The sequence below is a fragment of the Bactrocera latifrons genome, unplaced genomic scaffold, assembly GCF_001853355.1.
Source record: "Bactrocera latifrons isolate USDA-ARS-PBARC rearing strain unplaced genomic scaffold, ASM185335v1 scaffold_111, whole genome shotgun sequence".
NCBI lineage: Eukaryota > Metazoa > Arthropoda > Insecta > Diptera > Tephritidae > Bactrocera > Bactrocera latifrons.
The window spans coordinates 909,890-918,399 of NW_017534531.1; the positions used below are offsets into that span (position 1 = coordinate 909,890).

At 37.1% G+C, this 8,510-nt stretch overlaps 1 protein-coding gene across 2 annotated transcripts in view; it reads left to right on the plus strand.

The window, feature by feature from the left end:
* Positions 1-8,510, plus strand: part of LOC108974361 (uncharacterized transmembrane protein DDB_G0289901) — a gene marked incomplete at its 3' end in the record, with an annotated part of 224,825 nt that overhangs the window by 184,193 nt on the left and 32,122 nt on the right.

Genomic DNA, 8,510 nt, shown 5'->3' on the forward strand with positions numbered 1-8,510 from the left:
GGTCAATATGTAAAATATCAACATTATGGTCAACATGAGTGTATGATGGTAGTTATGATGTAGTTTGGTGCCGAAAGTGAATGAAAWCGGTTCAAAAACTAACCGAAGTTAGAACCCTCTTACTTGCTGAAAATACTTACATCATTATTTATATTTAAATATCAATCAAAAGCAATTCTTATTGAAAACAAGATAAGCATAAAGTTGTTGCTGTTTTCATAATTTTGTGAATTTCCCAATTGGATTAAGCTAAACGACTTTTTCATAACTGAAATATCTTTAGCAAATTTAGACATACTCAAGAGATAACAGAATGTAAATGTATTGCTCAAAAATCGCACAARCATTTGTTATGATTTATGCTGAAGGTTGAATAAGCAGCAAATCACAGCTTTCCATACGGCATTSCATTGCAAACGCATGTGTACAACTGAATTGGATATACATATGTTTATTAGGGTGTCTGTTACTTTTCAAAATGATTGTTATCCTTTTTAACGCCATTGAAAGTTCAGTGTTTAGTAATAAAAAATCATTCAACGTAAACACATTAGTTTCCCAAGTGCCATGTATGTATATATATGGTATGTTACATGGAATTTTTTATTAAATTTTGTATCTCCAAAGCACTTTAAACTCTTAGAAATAAATATTTCTAAAACAAAATTGTCCGCTCTACAAAAAAGCTCTTAATAATTTTTTTCATAAAATTATTGCTTTAAAAGTTATGCGCATTTAAAGTCCGGCATCCAATGCACTGTATGCAYGCAGTACACCATGACGTATGAGCAATAATGCACCATATGAAACTCTCKTATGAATGCTCAGTTTAGTGGGAGCATACTTTAACTGCGTATAACTTTTAAAGGAATGCAATTATGAAAAAAATTATTAAGACCTTTTTTGTAGCGCAGACAATTTTGTAGTCGAAAATCACTTCTTCGAAATTGTAGATTTACTTGCTTAATTAGAAATATCCAAAAAACTCATGTTATATATTGGGGAAATTAAATATAATTTACGCACGGTTTAAATTGRAAATAAAACGCTTGTTTTTTTAAGGACAGATACTGAAACTTCAGGTGGTGTTTGCAAACAAAAAAAAATTACACAACCTAATGTGTGTACATATATACAGATATGTGTACATATGTGCTTTCCAATCCGTATCTCAATACGAAAATGATATCTCATTCCCAAAGGCATCAGCTGCAGAAAAAAGACAAACACATTCACACATATATACACACACACACATTCATATACCCAGCACAGAAACATTCCCACATATACCTACAAACATTCCTATACTCACACACAGGATATTGCAGAGAGCTATGGCAGCATCACAAAATGAAAATTTKTTGAGTTGTTGAATAAGAACGCTCGAAGTGAATTGATTTTTGTGTGTGCAAGTGTGTGCTTTGTTTTGCTGATTGAGTGAACAACAAAAGTGAAAACTGKCAAAATAAACTAGTTTCGAAAGAAATGCACAAAGCAGAAAGCAGCAAAGCACAAAATCGAAATATTATGGCTTATATAAAATCTTATTTTTATCATYCACAGTTTGTGCCACAAATGCGAAATTTCGAAATATTTTTTAAACCTTAAAATAGTCACAAAAAATAATTTAAGCATCTTTTTTCAAAAATTGAGGCGAGAGACATTTGAACAAGAAAAAAATTATTATTAATAAAAATATTATTCCATAACAAAGTTCAGGGCTATCTGCAAAGCGGCTCCAAGCAAGCCTGATCACGTCATTTGTAGATCCCAAGAGCAGACAGATCGCTATGCACTTGGCTCTTCCTATAAATGCGTGTGTGTTCTTGCTTCTATTGGTCATCCATGGGTCTTGAATCGAACTTGATTTTCGCTGGAACATTATCTTCAATGCGATGGATATTATGCACTTGATGTGCAGGCTTAGATTACTTATTGAATATATGCTGATTCCGAGATATACAAATTCCTTCACTTGAAACCTAACTGTTTTGTAGCTGCCAACAGTGAATCTATGTATGTGATATACAGGTGGTTGCTGATGTATCGGCAAAATACTGTTGAGTTGCCAGTCTTTGGCAGGATAAAACATCCAAGTCCACTCCGGTTACATAGACCCGACAATCGTGGGAACGTTGCAGATAGTTTGTCCACAAGATAAACTTCTTTCGTTCCTTTTTCTAGGCTGGAAAGGACTACGCTGACGGCTCAGTGTTTAAGACTTGTGATGTTTATATCATCTGTGTACCACAGCTGCATTGTGCTTTTAGTTTTGAAATACAAAATTTCAGCATTACATTGCATAAGGCGCACGAGAGGGCATCAGCCTGTCTAAAACCATGTCTAACATGGAACAGCTCGGCGAGCTTCTTTCCTCTTTTTGATAATTGTGCTCTATGTCAATCTGCATAACCATATAATTTTTGCAGGATTACCATGGCTACATGGTGTCAAATAGTCAGCTATTGACAACTCTCTCGAAAGTGGATTTGAAATCGACAAAAAGTTGATGGTTGTCAATATGTTTGTCTTCTTCTCGATTTGAGGTACTGTAAAAATCTGGTTTATGGAGGATTTGCTAAACCTATCCGAAGCTTCTCAATTCCTTGCATTAGAATTGCATTTTTACATGGCGGAATTCATTGATTACGCTTACATAGCAAGACACTGGCTACAAGGCCTGCTTGCAGTCGCAACTCCTGACGAAAAAGCGTTGCAACCATATAGCTTTTAAGCCATTTATATTAGAGTAATATCACCAAGTCTGCCTCTCTCTTAACCGTGACTGCATTTGACTCAAAGGTGCTGTTGGTGACTTCAAAGTTGAGATATACAGGGTCCAGAAAGTAATAAGACTGATTTTCTTACGCCGCGACTGTACTTCGGAGCGTGCAAACGACTGGATTCGATAGGGGGCTAGTGAATGAACGAACGGCAGGTCAGTTGTCTCTGATTTCCGCGTGGCGTGTTTCTGTGAGTGGTGCAAGCTGTTCTTTAGAGCGAAGATACACGATTAAATTCTGTGTAAAGCTCCGTAAATCTGTGACAGAGACGTTTGATATGATCAAGCAGGCTTACCCAGATGTTGCGTTAGCAATAAATGGTGTATTTCGGTGGCGCCAGACCTTTTAGGAGGGCCGGGTAAAGGTCGCTGATGAAGACCGTGCTGGCAAACCTGCGACTTCGACAAACACCTTCAATGTGACTCGTGTGCGCAAAGTTTTGCACTAAGACCGTCGACCAAGTAATCGTTTCATTGCCCTGATGTTAAATTCATCAAAATCTGTGGTTGTGATATAGCACTTGAACATTCGCAAGGTGTGCGAGAAGATGGTCCCAAAAGTGCTCGCTGACGACCACAAATGGCGGCGAGTAGAAGAGTGCCAAGAAAATTGAAACATGTGTGAAAGTGTAATCAAATCTTGGATCTTCGAGTCTGATCACGAGACAAAGAGGCAATCTCCCTTTTTTTTTTTTTTTTTTTTTTTTTTTTTTTTTTTTTTTTTTTTTTTTTTTTTTTTTTTTTTTTTTTTTTTTTTTGAGACTACAGAGTATATCCACGCAGCACGCACCTCGGCTTTCAAGGCTATTCAGGAAAATGCGTGTTAACTTCAGATTAGCTGTGCACGAAGCTTTGACGCATCTTCTAGCAAAAAAAGAGTTGCTACTTCTCGATGAACATGTCTTTTTTAAAGACTGCAAATTCTTTTTATATATAAATAGCGATATCTCATCGGCTTAGTTTCAGATCAGCAAATATTAGTTGCCTCGGCCTCTTTTATTTCAATGTCATATTTTCGAAAGCTCAATGCATAATGGAAAGCTCTTCAAATACTACATTATCCGATATTTTTTGATATTTTATACCACTCTTGGTGCAGAACTGTCTGCTTCTATCATTTCATGTCAGGAAGCTGAAGRTCAATGGAGTTGAAGCTGAAATCACGACACATCCAAATCCTTAAGCCATTTTCCATTACTATCATAACTKAAACGTCTCTTTAAAATGAGGTTACCACTTGAGCTTTTGGAGATCAGTTCTCCAAAATCAAAACTAAAACTCAAATATTCTGATCAAAGTGAGGAGCTGGTTGAAAATACTAAACCCTACCAAATAACAAAGAGATCGATCCCTAAAGTGAAAACTAAAACTTGATAAAATAATGAGTGCTTCATATATTATTTTTAATTATTAAAAGGTATTAAATCAATTGCGCGAAAGTATATTTCTTATTTATTTCAAAGCAAAATCTGCGCCCACTACTTTTCTAAATTATGTAACAATTTAGAAGCGCTGTCTTCTATGGTTTCGTTTAAATTAAAAATGCATGATCAAATCTTGCGAAAATTGTCCAGCATAACTAAAATTGTCTACATTAACTGCAGTCGACTTATGCTATTTTAATGTACTCCCATGAATAAAAAATGCGCTCACTTTTCGCATGAACTGTGACTATACAAATATTTGAAAATGGAAATTTTATGCGCCTTTATGGACACACATATTTATTTGCATATAAAATTKAAAATATAGCATTCGTTGTCCTTCGTTTACGGTTTATAGCCGCCAGCGTGATTACGCGTCCATGTCACACCAGCAAGAGCGTAAGCGCCCGAAGCAGCAGCAGAGCAAAATTGTCTACAAACAAAATATCGAATTTACGAGCGTGATTTTGTGTGACTACATATATATACATATATATAGCATATATATTTATATATATCATATATGTAATGTATGCTAGCTTTTGGAAAACTATTTTTGCTGGCATATTTCAGTTACACCAACAAATAAAGCGTAGTAAATATATGCGTCAGTACATTTTTACTTACCAATGAAATGTCAAAAATTTGTTGATCTTGTAAATATTTGTTTTTATTTTGTATTTTGCTTTTGTCTTTTTATACACTTACCACATGTTGCTACAGAGTATAATATTTACGTGAAAACCCATATCTCGTGACCTGCTTGACCAATCGGTTCATATTATGCTGACATTTCTATGTTACAGTGGAATAATGRACAAAATTGGACTACAACCACGCCTRCTTTTCATATRACACAATWTTRGTTTCCATTTGATTATTTTACTTARGTTTAGACCTGCTTTGGCTGATGTATAGAGAACGCACGTGCACTGCTATATGTAGTCTTTTGTGAAGCTACACAAATGAAAAACTGCTTTGTTCCATTCCCGCCCGTTCGGTAGRATGTCTGAAGGTATATGCTCCCAAGTATTTAAATCTTGCCGTCCAGTTCACTTCTTTAAAGGAGGCTGCACTCCGGAGCAGTAAATCTAMTCCCACCTCAATKGCTGCMACCTCGACATGGAAAACACTGCACGAGCCAGGAAGTTTGAAGCTGAAGTCGAAATAGAGCTGCGGACAGAAAACGCATGCACCATCCTTTTCCCAACCTTAGACCCATCCGTAAAGAAGCTCACTTTTTCTCCACCAATGGCTTCTTCCTACCCAKAACTCCCTCGCCAATGTATGGATAGAGAAGSTGCCGCCAGAGTTCSKTTTGACGTCTCAATGATCCAWCGGATGCGGTATGAAATCAAAGCCTGTGAAGATTTCCGAGTGTTTAGACACGTGTTCGTTTAGGAACCCAGATTSTCTAAGTCTGAAAGCAACTTATGCAGCCATACAGCTTCCGAAGATGYCTACGGGCAGTATGTGCAARAAGTGCCATARTTTGGAGTGGACCTTATTACACCACACATGCTGATGAGCAGAGCCCATTGAACGCTCWCGAGTTCCTTTRCAAGTGTGGTCCACCACAYAAARAMTCCATAGACCTTAAAGSGCTTGACTATGGTTTCGGAAAGGCAGAGGATATATTTTAGGGAAAGACCCTACCTTTTTTCAATGGCATGTAGACAGCAGTATGATATGCGACTTCCGTGAAAGCTTCATATCCAGGATAAGCCCTAGGTATTTCACTATATCCGCCGGTGGTGGACGGATGTCTCCCATTTGCGGCAGAGGTACCACCGAGATCTTGTATCTTCCATTAAATAAAAGCATATATTGAGACTGCTACATCGTCTGAATAGGCAACCGCCCGGCTGCCACGACCCTCAAGTTTTCTAAGCAGTTCGTTAATAACCAGGATCTATAGAAGAGGAGAGAGAACTCCACCTTATGCGGTTTCCCTACTCACATTTCGTGGGTCACATGCATTGCTCGATTCCGTTTCAATCACTTTGTCGCACATAAGACTGAAAATGAGGTGTTTGATGTTTGATTCTATCCCAAGACCRTCTAGAACAGTTACGACTGCTTCCTTGCAGAACGTCATTGCAAGCTCCCTAAATACCAAGGAAGGTCCCAAAGCGAATTCTTTAGTCCCAATGGCTTACTCAAGCTATGACACGATAGTGTGACGGGTGGTATCCACAGTTCTTTTACTTTCTAGTMTACAAATCAAGCATCTATGACCTGRAGACCAAAAATTTGTTAACATCGGACTACAACTATTGAAGCCCCAATGTCGAATATGTGGAGCCTCGTWCCAATTGCGTGCCTTTTATTCGAAATTTCAGTCAATTTGTGATATACTATATGTATATTATTTTCGAAAATCGAAAAAATCGCACGAGGGTAAAATGTTCGGAATGTTCCGGAATTTAGCCCTTTCTTACTTGGTGTCTTCTTTTTTTTTCTTTGTTGTTATCGAAATACTTGCATGTTTTCGTTTCGCTTTCGGTTTGTCAAGCTCAGCATCAAAGTTAAAAAATTAAAATAAATATACAAAGCAGAAACAAAGCAAAGTGACAATTTGACATCTGTCAAAATATACAGCTACATAGTGACACAACTACAACTATAGTAAAAMCAAAAGAACAAGGAAAATCACAAGCAAAAGCTGGGCAAGGTACAAAGGGAGTACTACTACATTACAAGGAAGCAAATGACACTTTCACTCGTGTATTTTTGTTGATAAATTCTGCGARAGCCAATTTATATACACTCCCTAATACAATGTATTATATATATCGTACACATTTATATGTATATAACTGTATATATGTATGTGAGCTTGCGCCAAGAAACTACAAATTTCTTATAATACCAACCAAATCGCCATAAGCGCTGCAAACGCAGACGCTGTGCCACAAGCAACACTTGCTTTGGCTTTACGACTTTCTTAGCGAGTGTGTTAAACGCCCAGAAGTATGCTATAAAAATTGAAAATAAGCTTGCTTTACTTACCGGCAAATGTCAAATAAGAGTAAAAAGTTGRTAGACTCCAACCAGGTCATAAATGTCAATAGAGTGTCTGGGGGAGTTTAAGCATGTGTGATGTTATAAAAATACGGTTAGTGATAAACACCGTGACACACGCGAGTAAGAGTGCATAGTTGGSTTAGGTTATATAATATATAGCTGAGATGAAATTCCAACAGCTTGCGTCTCAATAATCGCGAAATTGAGTTGTTGTGGCTAACCATTTGTTATATAATATTTTGTTTTTTTTTTTTATGTGCCTTTGCCATTAACTTTATGGCTTTGTTATGATTTTATGCAGTCTCAATAAATGGAGAGAAAATTGGTTCGAAGGAAAGGTGCAAAATGAAAACTATAGATTTCCGCATTAAGCGATGTCACATATAAATATTCAACTTATCGCATTTTACCGTTAAAATATGCACTTATGTTCTTTTCTTCTCCATCTCTGGCTCTGCAATCGTGGCTCGGTCCGTACCGAGAACACAAAATTTGGCTTAGCAAAGTCACGCYAGTTGTACAAATCATGTACAGACAGGTTCCTCAGCGTTCATGTTTCAMATAAGGGAACGGGAAACTTATAGAGCATCATTTTTGATCATCGTGAGAGAGAACTACTAATCTACTTTCCAATTGCGCCCAACGAYATCAAAGTAACACCGGTTGGCATTAGTTATTTTGTGTTCGATCTCCGGGCTTAAATTGTTGCAGGTATTTATGCAGATTTCAGGACAAAGTCTTTTAGTTTTTTTGTAAAATTTATTTGCGTGTTCAGACTAGCGGWGCGTCTAAAACCTCGTCAGATATCGAACGGTTCAAAGATGTTATTCCCGCTTTTGACGCCGCTGATGAATGTACGCAACGTCATTCCGCATAACCGCATTATACCAAATACAAAGTACATTTCAAAGTAACCAGGACTAAAAAAAAACAGTATAAATTGTGTTTTCGGCATAATCAATTAATTGTATTGAAAACAGTCTCCTTCTGCTTCAATAAGCCAGTATGCCGATGCAAGGCTTTTGAATGGCCTCTACGTCTGCATAATGCTTTCCTTTCATGGGTAAATGAATTTTTTCGAAAAGAAAGAAGTCGCACGGTGCCATATCAGGTTAGTATGGGGAGTGGTTAATAGTTAAAATGCGATTTTTGGCCAAATAATCGGTCATAAACGTAGAATGCAATGTTGAATTCTGAGAAATTTCTGGACGTCAGTCAATTTGTGGGGAACGAACCGTGCAGACACCTTTCGTAAGCCCAAATTTTCAGTCAAA